This window comes from Protopterus annectens, chromosome 2.part0 (assembly GCF_019279795.1).
Source record: "Protopterus annectens isolate FY-2018-M chromosome 2.part0, PAN1.0, whole genome shotgun sequence".
NCBI lineage: Eukaryota > Metazoa > Chordata > Ceratodontiformes > Protopteridae > Protopterus > Protopterus annectens.
Genome location: NC_056728.1, coordinates 135,536,108 through 135,550,414, shown reverse-complemented (window position 1 = coordinate 135,550,414; position 14,307 = coordinate 135,536,108). Strand labels below are relative to the sequence as shown.

At 34.1% G+C, this 14,307-nt stretch overlaps 1 protein-coding gene across 2 annotated transcripts in view; it reads right to left on the bottom strand.

Annotated features, from left to right (window-relative positions):
- HECW2 (HECT, C2 and WW domain containing E3 ubiquitin protein ligase 2) overlaps positions 1 to 14,307 on the bottom strand; it is a 2,117,141-nt gene that overhangs the window by 423,533 nt on the left and 1,679,301 nt on the right. The window lies entirely within an intron of this gene.

Genomic DNA, 14,307 nt, shown 5'->3' with positions numbered 1-14,307 from the left:
TAGGTTAATGCAGCACTTGCAGAGTACCTACAGACAACCAAAGAGGTTAGAGAGTAGCCGCCCTTCATCTTTCCATATTTCTGTTATTTTTGCAATCAGGGACTGATATTTGGTAATGCCATCACCCACTGGCTTCATACAGTTGTTGCAATCCACCAGTTGTCCCTCCTGGCATTGTGCTCCATATGTTCAGTTTTCTTTTTTTTTAGCTATTACTTCCAATGTGTTCTGCCACAGTTAATAAATCAAGGTCTCTGCCACAGCATCTGAGTATGAAATGGCACAGGCATATAAAACAATAATTACGACTAAGTGTATTTTGTACATCTTTCATATTTATACACACTGATTGGTGTATTCCAGTCACTCGCCTGACATGTTAAATGTGTCCACCTTCCCTTCCCCTTCTCCTTCCTCATACCTCTATATAGATGACTGTTTCAACACACATAGTAAGTTAAATGGGGGGATGCTTCACATCAGAGGTTGCTCCGCTCGTCATTGTGCCATCCTTCAGACAAGACATTAAACCAAGCCTAAGTTAGTGATAGCACAAGTTAATGCAAAAGCTCTCATGGCACATATCAAAAAGCATAGGGGAATTTTACCTAAATCATGAGAACTAAACAAGCATAATATTGAACAAACAACATTAGAAATTATTCTACTCATCAGTTACATAAGGGGAGTCTACGAAAATCAGCAAAGAAAAGCATCCAGTAAACACCCCCCCCTCCAAAAAAATAGAAAAAGAAAGTAAAACTATATATATACAAAAGTTATAGCAAAAAGGAACCTCTATGTGCAGATGTTCCTACCTTCCTCTGCTGCATACAATAGTTTTTTTTAACTTTCCTGCCACCACACCACTTTATTCACTTCCCCATTTTGCCATATCTCATTACAGCTTCTCTGCTATAATACCTTCAAACCCTAAACTACAACCTCATCTATCTCAGACAGTATCCTGCTCTGTAAAACTCTCATAGTAAATCTGCAAAGTTCTTACCACTGTAAAATCCCTCTTTTCTTAATCAAAATACACCAAAGCCCCATAAATATATGCTCTACAGTGTCTTCTTTCTCACACCTCACATATGCATATCAATGCTCCTCCTTTACAATACTGAACCCCAAATCACAAAAAAACCCATCAATTTAGTGTCAACCTCTTGAAGAAATGGAAATGCCTGCCCAAATTATTCCAATTTCTTCAGTAGTACATCCATCCATCTGTATTATGCTGTCAAGGAAGATGTGGAAAAAGTTAGACACCAATGCTGTGGACACATCCACTGAGTCATATCAGAGGTTTTGGAATGTTATTATAACTAGATGGTACAAAGCTGCACAAGTCATTATCACCACAGATATGAACCATTTGCTAGCCTGGTGAGACCACGTGTTGGCAGCTGGTTTGTTTCATAACCTGATTCTAGACTTCCTGTTGAGCTAAAGCCTGTTACAACAATTTTGACTTGACCTACCATCTTTTATTACAGTTTTCATTTTCTAATGTAGCCTTACAAAGGAGTGCTCATTTTTATGGCATGAACTACTCTGCCAATAAATGACAATGCAAATGGCTCTGGTTTGCTTTTGTCTGACTGTGGGTAAGTTTACAAATGTTGTATCCTACACTTAAGCAGCATTCAGTCTTACAGGCAGGAGGAAATCAAAAGTTGTCAAGACTTCCCATTTCAAATGAGTAAAGAGTTTCAAAAAATATCTTCTTTAATAGGGATAAGAGCCCCTCTGGTGGCATAGAGGGATAAAGGCCTGACTACAACTCAGGCAACCTGGGTTCCATTAGTGGCTCAGGTGACTGACAGAACTGGCATGGAAGGATGGGCATTGCCATATGGGGGGTGGATGGACCTATGAGGGTCTACCATAACAATCACCAGTGGAGGCTGGGGAAACCACATTTGTAGGCATGCCTAAAGAGGGGTACAGGGTGGAGACATGGCTGAGATGTTGAGGATGTGGGGCAATACTCCACACATCTCCATTGCATGCCTACCCCCAGGCATACCATTAGGTCCACAAGGGAGGGGGAAATGGGTGGGTCATAAGTAAACCTCTCCCAGATGGAAAGAATTAGTGTGTAGATCACCCGGATGCCTGACTCCATGAATGGTCCCAGTAACACCGGATTGAAAGTCTGGGAGTGCAAGGAGATAGCAGGTAGACCCTGTCTGGGTGGATACTGGGGTGCCTGGCTGTCTCATGAAGGACAGAACAGGAACAAAAAAAATTTAGTAGAGATAAGTATGATGTACGTTCAATGTGGCAAAAGTGATTGTCAGCACTGCAGGAAAGTGGCAAAACTCTTAACAATGAAGCACGACTCAGATTCCTCTCACTCTTTGATGCTGTTCCTCCAGTCTGATTTACCAGCAAGGTCCATTTTGGCAAGCAGGTCTCCAAAACAGACATAGAGCCCTTTATACTAATGATTATCCTTATGTCCTAAATCATCAAACCTTCCAGCTGACTGTTTCAAAAGATTTAAGGACAATGTGCTGGAAAATTCTCTTCATGCTGGTCAATACTTCACCTCAGATAATTTCTTGTGCATAAAGAGTCTTACTTCATCTTTCATAAGTACTTTGTCTCTCTCTAGATTAACTTTCAGTTCTTCCAAAAGTGGGGTTCTGGCATCAGTCAAATACTCTACCTGCGTTGTTTTTTTTCCAGGAGTTAGAAACAAGGTAAATTAATTCTTCAAATCATGTTATCTTCCCAATTTATTATGGCTTTATCTCCATTAGGTCCATGAGTAGAAGATGAAAGACGATCCACTTATTTGCGGCATTTCCCTCTAACGGTGAAGGCTAAAACTTCACCCAAATGGTTTGAACTGCATTTTCTTTTTCATCAGATGATTAATAGATAACTTGTGGCCAGTAGAGTGACAAGACATGACATCATAAAGATGCTGCTTCAAGTGCATATTTCAGGAATATGCCCCTGGCAAAAATCTGGGTTATGATCACCTGACTGTGAATAAGTAACATTACGAAGCACTGTAGTTAAGAGCTTCTTCCATGAAGAAAAGCAACCTTCAAAATGACCACATATTCAAATATTTTGCAATGATGCCATTCTTTTGCCTTTGGGGCCATTCTGTTCCCTTTTGAGTTTGCACTAGAACACTGCTTTAAAATCTACCCAAGTTTTCATCTTACTGCAATGGGGCTTCTTTCCTTAAGTTACAACAGGGATATAAGTCATCCCAATGACACACAGCAGGGTGCCAATCTGCACTGCCAGCAATCCAAGTTCAGGAGTGGACTTGCGTCACTAGTAGGGTTCGGCCAGAGGGATAGGATGAAGCAGCCAATGGCCAGCTCTTCTGTTCTAGTGGAGGACTTTAGGAAACCCAATACTTGTATGCTTGTATGCCCTTTGGTGTAGACCAAAGGCCTCACAATTCATCACTTCAGATTACAGATGGTGGTGACAATGCCATGACATCATTCTAATAAATGCTCCCAACTATTATGGATACCAATCAGCTGCAAACTGTATGATGACTGTCACCTCTGCATCCACAACTCCCTGTTAGATCCCTTGTTCCTCAGGGCTACAAATGAGCTACTGAAGAGACCAACTCCTAAAGTAGATAGTAGACCTATAAAGCAAAGGTTTACATCCAGGGGTACCCACCAGAAGCAACTAGGGATCTTAGGAAGAGCAGGTGCAGAATGAAAGCCATGTACGTGTGTGTGTATAGTCACAGAGAGAGAGAGAGAGAGAGAGAAACAGAGATGTAAATGCTCATCACATCACTTGAACTTCCACGGAACACTGTGGAATGGGTGACTTTTACTCTTCCCTTCTGTTTCTCCTACTTGGGGAACACCAGCTATTACCATCATGGCAGCAGCACATGCCCTACAAAACATTGAGTTAATACTTACATGTTTTTTTTTGTCAGGTGGAATATTGTCTTGCAGCTGCAAACTCATGTTTGAGAAGGTACAAGAAACAGGTATCTTTGCATAAGTGCACCTCTTAGCCATAGCACTGGGAAATATTGTATGTGGATCAAAGGAGGCGCAGCTGGTCTGTGTGCCCTAAACATGTACATGTGAGATTTTTAAGAAGAACTACATGACAGAGTGTCACATTGCAAAAGATATACCATTCTACATTTCCCTTATAACCATTATGTTATTTTAACAAAACAAGAAATAAAGTATGATGGCATATAAAGCACATTACAGGAATGACCTGCAGTAATGCTGTCACAAGATGCAGATGACGAAAATAACTACATGAGATGTGGCTAAATACAGCAATATTACATAACTGGGTGTGGGTTATTTTTGGGTTTATTCAAATCGGATGTGATTTGATCATGAAGACAAAGTCAAAGTATGTTGGATGTGTGATGGGGAAGAAAGTAGCAGTGCACAGGGGGCTGGAGAGTAAGACAGCACTCTCAGGAGAAACATTCATACCAAGAGCCGGCAGTGCAAGGAAGGACAGGATTAGGCAGTTCAATTGCTGGAACAAGAAATGTGGTAAGCTGCAGGGAAATGCGACACTATCAGATTAAGAGAGGCCAGGGAATATGAGAAGCTGCTCACTATGAAGAGGCTACATCTAAGTCCCTGTATGACTTCAGTGCCAAAAGGAGAGTCCAGAAAGGCACATTAGGACAGAAAGGAGCATGTATCAGGAAGGCAACAGCAGCAAGGTAGAGAAGGTTAGCAGGAGACAAACAATAGGAAGATGATAAATGAGACAGACACATAAATGCATAAGGAGGCACAGAAAAGGTGATCACTTTAAATGGACATTTTGCATCAATGTGCATTTAAAAAAAAACTAGGAATGTTTTAATTTGGGAAGGTGGAACAGAAACAGCAGGGGAAGAAGAGATGAAGAAATAGCAAAGGAGGGGGTAGAATAAAACACATTTGCTGGTCTGAAAGAAGATTATGTACAGGGATTAAGTGGGATTTCACTGTGAATCCAAAAATTATCGTTCGGGTTTTGGTACAACCTCTGTTACACCTAGTTACTGGGTTTATAGGCAAGGAGTGCAGGCAAGATATTAGCAATGCCCACAGATCCTGATTTCAGCAGTGGGTAAGATGATGGCACTGACCACTGATTCTGATTTCAGCAATAGATAAGATTATGGCAATGGTCCAAAAGTCAATACTTATGAGATTCTTGAGGCAGAATGAGTTGACTAGTGAATTCTAGCATGGGTTCACAGCTGGTGCATCCTTTCTAAGTAAGCCAATTCAGTTGCATTACTGAGTCACCAGGAAGAATTGGGAAGACTTGAGGTGGTATTTACACTACTATGGGAAATTTGGTCAGGGCATCAGAAAACTTCCACTGCTCTTGGTAATATGGGAAGACTTTGTGTGTTACACATCCTGACTTCCTGTTTCCTGTCCAGGTATGGAGGCAGCCAGGAGGAACAGGGAGAAAACATGGCTGATTCAGCTTTTGCAGAAAATGGAGTGAAAGTTGCTGAAAATGCAGTTGAAATGGTAGAATCGCTAACAAAAGTTTTTTTTCTGATGATGTGGGTGCTGAAAAACAGTGACATTGGAGAAAAATGAGATTGTAGCTGTAACTGAGATGGATTCAGAGGAAAACTTTCAGGGAAGATTGTTTAAAGGAGAGACAGTTACCGCTGAAAAATGCATAATTACAACCCTCCAATCAGGGGGGTTGTGGGATGATTATTTGGAAGAAACGGTAAACCAAATTGAGCTAGAAAGTGGAGCAGCAATTTCATGGAGTGACATCATGGAAAAAGTAAAAGAAGAAAAGGGAGAAGAGACTATGCCAGGAAAAAGTTCCAGAGATAAAAACTTATGCATAAACTGTTGGAGAAGAAGCAAAGAAGAAAGAAAGAAGAAATAAAAGAAACAAAAAAGAAGTATACAGTGCATGTAAGCAGTAAAACAGAAGAAAGTATGGACAGGTATGAGGTTTGGGACTCTGTCATAGCACCTCTGGATGTCAAAGCAAAAGAGGTAAGAGCATTTATTTTAATTAATAGAAAGACTTTTTTTACTTGATATTTGAGACTGGGCAGATCATGGAATTTTTTTGGGTGCATATGAACAAAAGAAAAATATTTATCCATGGTCAGAATATGTGGTGCAAGCATTTTACACACAATAAAACAAAAAAAGAATAATGATCCAGTTTAGAACTGAAGTTGAAGCAAAAGAACTGAAAGAACATTTGTTAACTATATGTAAAGAAGTAATGGACACTACAAAAATATATGATGAAAGAAGACTATAGTCTGGGGGATGGGAATGTGGAGTAATACTGAAAATGGAAAATGAAACAATGAGAATATGAAATGAATGTGCAAGAAAATGGAAATGAAGGAGAAAGATATAGAAAAATGTGTTATATAAGAAAATGTTCAAAAAAGATGTGACTGATAAATACATGAAGTTAAAAAGGTAACAAGGAAAAAGAAACAGAGGAGACAAGTGAGGAAGAAGCTGACTGGTGCATAGTAAGAAATAAAAAATAATTCAATAGGGAAAAGAGTTAAAGGAAGGAAAATAAAATTCAAAAACATAATGCTTAGAGAAAATAAGAAAGGAAAGGGGTAAACATTTTATTATACTAGCTGTTCTTAAAAGTAGAAAATATTAGCTTTAAATGTGAACAGTATGACAAATCTTAAGAGGAGAATAAGTATATTACAATGGTGTGATGCAGATGTACATATTATTGTTTTAAAAGATATTAGATTATTAACAGAGGAAGAAAGAACACAAACTGAAAAAAACGTTGGAATGGTGTTGTAGTTTGTAACATGGAGAAAGAAACATCCTTGGGCACATGTATATTATGTCAAGAAAATGTTAAAATATTAGATGTAACCATAATAGAACTAGGATGCATTAACAGTAATAGACTTGAGAAGGAAAAAAATATGTGTATAGAATTACAGCTTTATATGCAAATATAACAAAAAAGAGAGAGAAAGGTTGTTTACAAATTTTCTTGAATATGTTTGTGTAAATATGGACATGATGGTGGTGGGTGATTTTAATTGCAATTTAAGAAAAAAAATAAGAGCAATTGTGATGTTAAAATGGTTAAAGAAATTAAGTGTATGGGAGTATAACCACTGGACCAACAAAAAAAATTAAATTAGGACAGGAATTGATTATTTTTTAATATCTGATACTTTAAAAGTTATAAAAAAGGAAATAAGTATGCTAGATTTTCAGATCATGTGGCTATATAGGTTAAAGTACAGGAAAATTAAGAATTTATAAGAATAGGAAAAGGAATAAAGTGAATTAATGAAAAAGAATTAGATTTAGAAGAAAAAAGAACTTATGGAATTATGGAAAAACCATATGAATATGAGAGAGTTTTATGAGAACTGGACTCTTTGGTGGCTTAATTTTAAAGAGAAATATAAAAAGTGTTTTTAGAATGTATAAGGAAGAAAAGAAGAAAAGAAAGAGAGAGATACAAGATATTAAGTCAAGAAACATTTAGAGACTAAAATTAATTTATGAAAAAGAAAGAGAAATATATAAAATGAATCAAATTAAAATTATCAACTTGTTAGATAAATAAAAATATTGTTTACAAGGAAAGAAAGAAGAAGAAGCACCGTATTTGAATAAAATGATAAAAAAGGAAAAATAAGATAATTAAAAATTAAGGAAGGTAAGCAAATAAGACAGCAAGAAGGAATATACAAAATAATTAAATAATATGTATTGGAATTATTTGTTAAAAGAGAAGAAAACATTGAACACATTTATAAAGGTGAAAAATTAAATAATGAAGATAATGAGTATTTAGAACAAAAAAAAACTATGAAAGAATTTAATAAAATTGTAAAAGATATTAACATGAATTCTCCAATAGGATTGGATGGAATTGAATATGGTAGATATAAAGAAATGAAAGAGTGGCAAAATATTTTTTATAGAAGTTATGAATGAATGGTTTGAAACTGGAATTAAAGAGAAAGATATGTATAGGAGTTATAAAATATATATTTAAAAATGGAAATAAAGTGGAGATAAACTGGAGACATGTAACACTGAATAATATGGATTATATTTTTTATGAGAATAATAACAAAAAGGTTACAAAAATGGAGAGATTACATGACCAAAATGTATCTGGAAGAAAAGGAAAAGGAAGTTGAGTTATTATGGATAATAACATAAATAGTTGATGATGATATAAATAAAAGAGTAGAAGAAAATGTTTTGATAGAGGATATAAGTAAAGCATACGATAATATTCAGTATAAATCATTATGGGAAATCTTGCAGGCATATAATGTAAGCAAAAAATATTACAAGTAATAAAATCTGTTTATGAAAGGAACTATGTGAAACAAAATGTAGATGGCTGGATGGGGAAGAAATAAAAATAGAATGTGGAATAAAGCACGGGTGCCCAGCTAGTAGTGTAATTTTTTCATTAGTTATGAATGTAATAGTGAAGGAAATTAATAAAATGTCAAGTAGTGGTGGATAAAAAATGATGAAGGAAGTACAATTGTCAATGATGTATAATTATGGTGATGATATTGTATTAATTGTTAAAAACAAAGTATGGATGGAAAAAGTAAATGAAAAATTAAGTATAAATTAAAAAATGGTTTGGTTTTGAAGGTATGATAGGAGGTATTCAATTCAGTGAAAAATATATAGATATATTGGGGACAATATTTGGAAGGAATGAATACAGACAACAACAATGGGATAATGTACTCAAAGAAGTACAGGATATTACTCATTTTTGGAAATCATATAGATTTTCACATAGGAAAAAAGCATACTTGTTGAACACTCTGGTAATAGGAAATACTGCTTATGCTACTAACATCTTTATGATTCCTATTAAGTATGAAAAGGAACTAATGATGATTATATTTTCTTTTATATGGGGTTCTAGACTGAATCCAGTCAAAAGAGGGAGTCTATATATGAAAAAAGAGCAAGGAGTCTTGGGTTTAATAAACCCAATAGTACATGCAGCATTTTTAATTTTGTATGAGGTATTAAAAGGAATTATGAAGGAAAATAAAAACTTGATAAAAGTGATACTATAGTACAAATACAAAGAACTGTGGGAAGGAATGGACATTAAAGAAGAAGTAAAAGGATTGTGAATGAAGAAATGAAAGAGTATCAAAACAAAACTGTGTTATGGAAAATAAAAAAAAAAAGAATATAAGCGAGAAAAATAGAAACTGATGGTATTTAGGTATTATGAAAGCATTTTATTGCACTGATCCATGGAAAGATTTAGGAATAGATAAGAAAAAAGCCATAATGATGAGATATAATAATTATAAAAAGATTAAATAATGTAATGATTTTTTATGGAGATTGTCTATTAGAAAATTGCCAGTTAAGGCAAATATGCCATACAAAAAAAGCAAGCTAGAATATGTAATAAATGTGGAGAGTTTGAGACTACTGATCATGTGTTTTTGAAATGTGACAGAGTTAATAATTTGTGGAAAGAAATATGTAAACATAAAAGGGTGAACAGTTTGTTAAATTTTGAGCAAATAAATATGGACATAATAAAATGTGGTTATTATGGTGCATGAAAACAGGAAGAAGTGAATAAAATGGGCAGAAAAATATTTTATATTTCATGGACCATAATGCAATGAATGACAAAATGAAATTAAATACAATGGAAAATGGACTTTGACAAAGATTTTGGAGAAAATAATGTTTTGGTTGTGGATAAAAGAGTGGGGAGGGAATGTTTAAACTGAAGTTGATAATGTAAGGAGATTTGTAAATAGATGGAAACAATGTAAATATGTAAACATGGCATGTATATATATCAATAAAAAAACTACTCTTGGTAGTTGGGGAAAGAGATTGGGTGTTACACATCCTGACTTCCTGTTCCAGGTCCAGGTATGGAGGCAGCACAGATGAACAGTGAGGAAACATGGCTGCTAACAGCCAAATTAATTTGGAAGCTAAATGTGTTGAAATGAAAAAAATGGTAGAATCATTACCAAAATTGTTTCCAGGCAATGTGGGAGCAGAGCAAGCATTGTTTGCTGATGGTGAGTACATCAGGAAGGAGATGGAGCTAAATGCAGTGGTGGAGATGGATTCAGAAGAAAATTTTCAGAAAAACCTGTTTGAAGTGGCAGAAACTGCAGAAAAATGTGTTAATTCAACCATCCAGTTGGGATGGTTGTGGGATGAGTATCTAGAAGAGCTAATTAACCAGAATGAGCCTGAAAGTGGAGCTTCTGTATCTAGAAGTGACATTATGGAAAAAATAGAAGCAGGAGAAAAAGAGAAGGAAAAGGTGCCAGAGAAGGTTCCAGGAAAAAAGTTCTACTATGTTATAACAGTGGAAAAAGGAACTAAAGAGAAGACAGAGATGAAAGAAATAAAGAAAAATATGTTGTTCTGGTGAGCAGTAAAAAAGAAAAAGGCCTAGACAGATATGAGGTATGGGATAATGTTATTGCACCTCTGGCAGTAAGAGCAGAAGAGGTAAGAGCTTTCATTTTAATTAACAAAGACACTTTTTGTGACTTACTTTTTGAAAATTGTCAAGCTATGGAACACGTTTGGAGGCTTATGAAAAAAAGAAAGCAGACTTTCCATGGTCAGAATATGTGGTGCAGGCCTTTTTCAGGTGAACAAAAAAAAATATGATTCAGTTTAGAACTGAAGCAGAAGCAAAAGAACTGAATGAATATTTGTTAATATGCAAAAAAGTGTTGGACACTACTAAAATCTATGATGAAAGAGGACTATGGATTGGAGGGTGAGAATGTTGCTTCATTTTGAAAATGGAAAATGACCATGGAATACATATACCTAATATTATTAATGTGCATGGCAATAGAGGTTTTGTAAGGTGCAGAGGACAACCAAAGACTTGCTATTTTTGTGGAAAAAGTGATCATTTTAATTAATGAATGTGACAAAACATATGTTACTTATGTGGTCATATAGGCCAGTGCAAAAAATGTGAAGTGAAATGTAAGCAATGTGGTAATACAGGACATTCGTGGTTAAAATATGAGGTAGAAATACAAGAAAATGAAAAATAACATAAAAATGAAAATGAAGGTGAAATCATACAAGAAAAAGATTTAGAAAATGTTGTACAAGAACACACAACACAACAAGAAAAAACATTAAAAGGTATTTAAATTTAAGAGGAAAAAGAAAGAAGGAAAAGAAAAAGAAAGAGAGACAGATGAAACAAGCGAAGAATTGTCAGAGTGGCATATAGTAAAAGGTAAGAGAAATTCAATAGGAAAGAGAGGTAGGGAAAGAAAAAGAAAATTAAAAAATATAATGGTTAAAGAAAATAAGAGTTAAGAACATTATTTTAATAACTTTTCTATAAAGCTGAAAATATTAGCTTTGAATGTGAACAGTATGAAGAATATTAAAAGGATAATTAGTATTTTACAATGTTGTGCTGTAACAGATGTTCAAGTAATAGTGTTAGAAGGTATTAGAATATTCACAGAAGAAAGGGTGCAAACAGGACAACTTTGAAATGGTACTGTTATTTGGAATATAGGCAAATAAATATGCTCAGTTATATGTATATTATGCCAAGAAAAGATAAAAACATTAGATATTACAATAGTAGAACTGGGCCAAATAACAGTAGTGGATTTAAGATGGAAAAATATGTATACAGACTAATAGCTTTATACGCACAGGTAACAAAAAAAAATGAAAGAAAGAGAAACAATGTTTAAAAGTATACATAATTATATCTGTGTTAACACTGATATGATAATCACAGCTGACTTTAACTGTAATTTATGAAATAAAAAGAATAGTTGTGATGTTAAAATGATTACTGAAATTCTGAAAAATGGAAATTAAAAATATGGGGAAAATACATACTGCACTTAGAAATAAAATTAAGACAGAAATTGATTCTTTTTTTATATCAGAAGGGCTAATAATTACTCAAAAAAGAATCAAATATACTGACTTCTGATCATGTGGTGATTTGGATAAAAATTCATGATAATGAGGAATATATTAAAATAGGAAAAGTTATAAAATGAATGAATAAAAAAATTACAGAATTATGGCAATGACATATTGGTATGAGAGAGTTTTATGAAAATTGGACAACTTAGTGGATTCAATTTTAAAAGAAATACAAAAATGTATTTTTAGAATGCATAGAAGAGAAAGGGAAAACAGAAAAAATGGAATAGAAAATATTAAGTGAAAAAATATTTCAAAATTTAACAGAGAAGAAAAATTGTTTGTGAAAAAGAAAAATAATTATATAGAAAAAATCAGGATAAGGTTAATAAATTATTTAAGCAAAAATATTGTTTGCAAAGAAAAAAGAAGTAGCACCATATTTATGTATGATAGTAAGAGAAGGAAAGATAATGAGAGCATTAAACAATAAAGAAAGGAAACAAGTTAAAAACAAGAAGAAATATATGAAATTCTTCTTCTTTCGGCTTTTTCCCGGTTAGGGGTCACCACAGTAGATCACCTGTCTGCTCATGATTGGCAGTGCAGTTTTATGGTGTCAAGTTGACAGCCCGGCGCCCAACCTTCCACTGAAGGCACACACATGCACACACTCACACCTAAGACCAATTTGGAGTGTCCAATCCACCTACAACATGTCTTTGGGATGTGGGAGGAAACCGGAGCACCCGGAGGAAACCCACGCGACCACAGGGAAGACATGCAGACTCCGCACAGAAGGCACCCCAGCTGAGGATTGAATCGGAGAACCTCTTGCTGTGAGGCAACAATGTTAACCACTGCACCACCGTGGTCACCCAAGAAGAAATATATGAAATAATTAAGGAATATGTATTAGATTTATATAGCAAAAATGAAGTTAACATAGAACAACTTTACAATGGGGAAAATTAAATAAGGAAGATGATGAATATTTAGAAAGAAAAATAAACATAAATGAGTTGAATGAGATTTTGAAAGATACTACTGTTAATTCAGTGACAGGTTTGAACAGAAATGAATATAGTGTGTACAAAGAAATGTATGAGTGGCAAAAATGGTGTTTATAGAAGTAATGAATGAGTGGCTAGAAAAAGGAATCAAGTATAAAGAAATTTGCACAGGTGTGGCAAAATTTATATTAAAGAAAGGAGATAAAGATGAAATAAAAAATTGGAGACCAATTACACTGAAAAACACAGACTATAAAATGTTCATGAGAATAGTAACTTAAAAGATTACAATGTAAAATAGAAGGGCTACTTGATCAGAACTTGTTTAGGAAAGAAAGAAAAGGGAGTCAAGACCTTCTGTGGATAATAAGGAAAGTAACTGATATTAATAAAAAAGTAGAAACAAAAATCATGATGGGGATGTTAGTAAGCCATATAATATTTAGTATGAAGAAGTGTTTCATAAGCATATAACATAAGTGAAAAAATATTACAATCAATTAAATCAATATAAGAAAAGGATTATGTAAGACTGATTGTAAACAGTTGGATTGGATATAATTTGAAAATAGAATGTGGTATAAAACAAAGATGTCCTGCAAGCGGTATGATCTTTGCTATAATCATGAATATAATAGTAATGGAAATTAATAAAATGTCAAGCAAGGGAGGATACAGAATGATGAAGGAAATACAGTCACCAATAATGTATACTTATGTTTATTGTAATAATAGCAAAAAATAAAGCCTGAATGGAAAAAAATAATAGAAAATTAAGTAAACAGTTGAAGGAAATTGGTTTAAGCATAAATAAAGGGAATTTGGCTATGAAGGTATTATAGGTGGTGTGGAATATAATGAGAAGACTATAGATATTTTAGGAATAGTATTTGGATGTACAGAATATAGACATGAACAATGGGATGAAATTATTAAAGAAATGAAAGACATGATTACATTCTGGAAGATATATAGGTTTTCATACAAGAAGAAAGCACATTTAATAAACACCATAATAACAGGCAAAATAACTTTATATAGCAAATGTTTACATGATGCGAATGAAATATGAAAAATAAATTATGCAGATATTTGTTTCACTTACTCTGGGTCAAGAATGAACCAGGTTAAGAGGGGAATTTTGTATATGAAGGATGAACAAGGGAGACTGGTGCTGATTAATGTATGTATAAAGTACTAAAAGCAGTAATGAAAAAATAATAAAGACTTGATAAAAACAATAATGTATTGTAAATATACAGAAATTTGTGAAGAAATGGAAATGAAAAAAGAAGTAAAAGTGTTTTTAATGAAGAAATGAAAGAATTTTACAGCAAAATTGTATTGTGGAAATAATA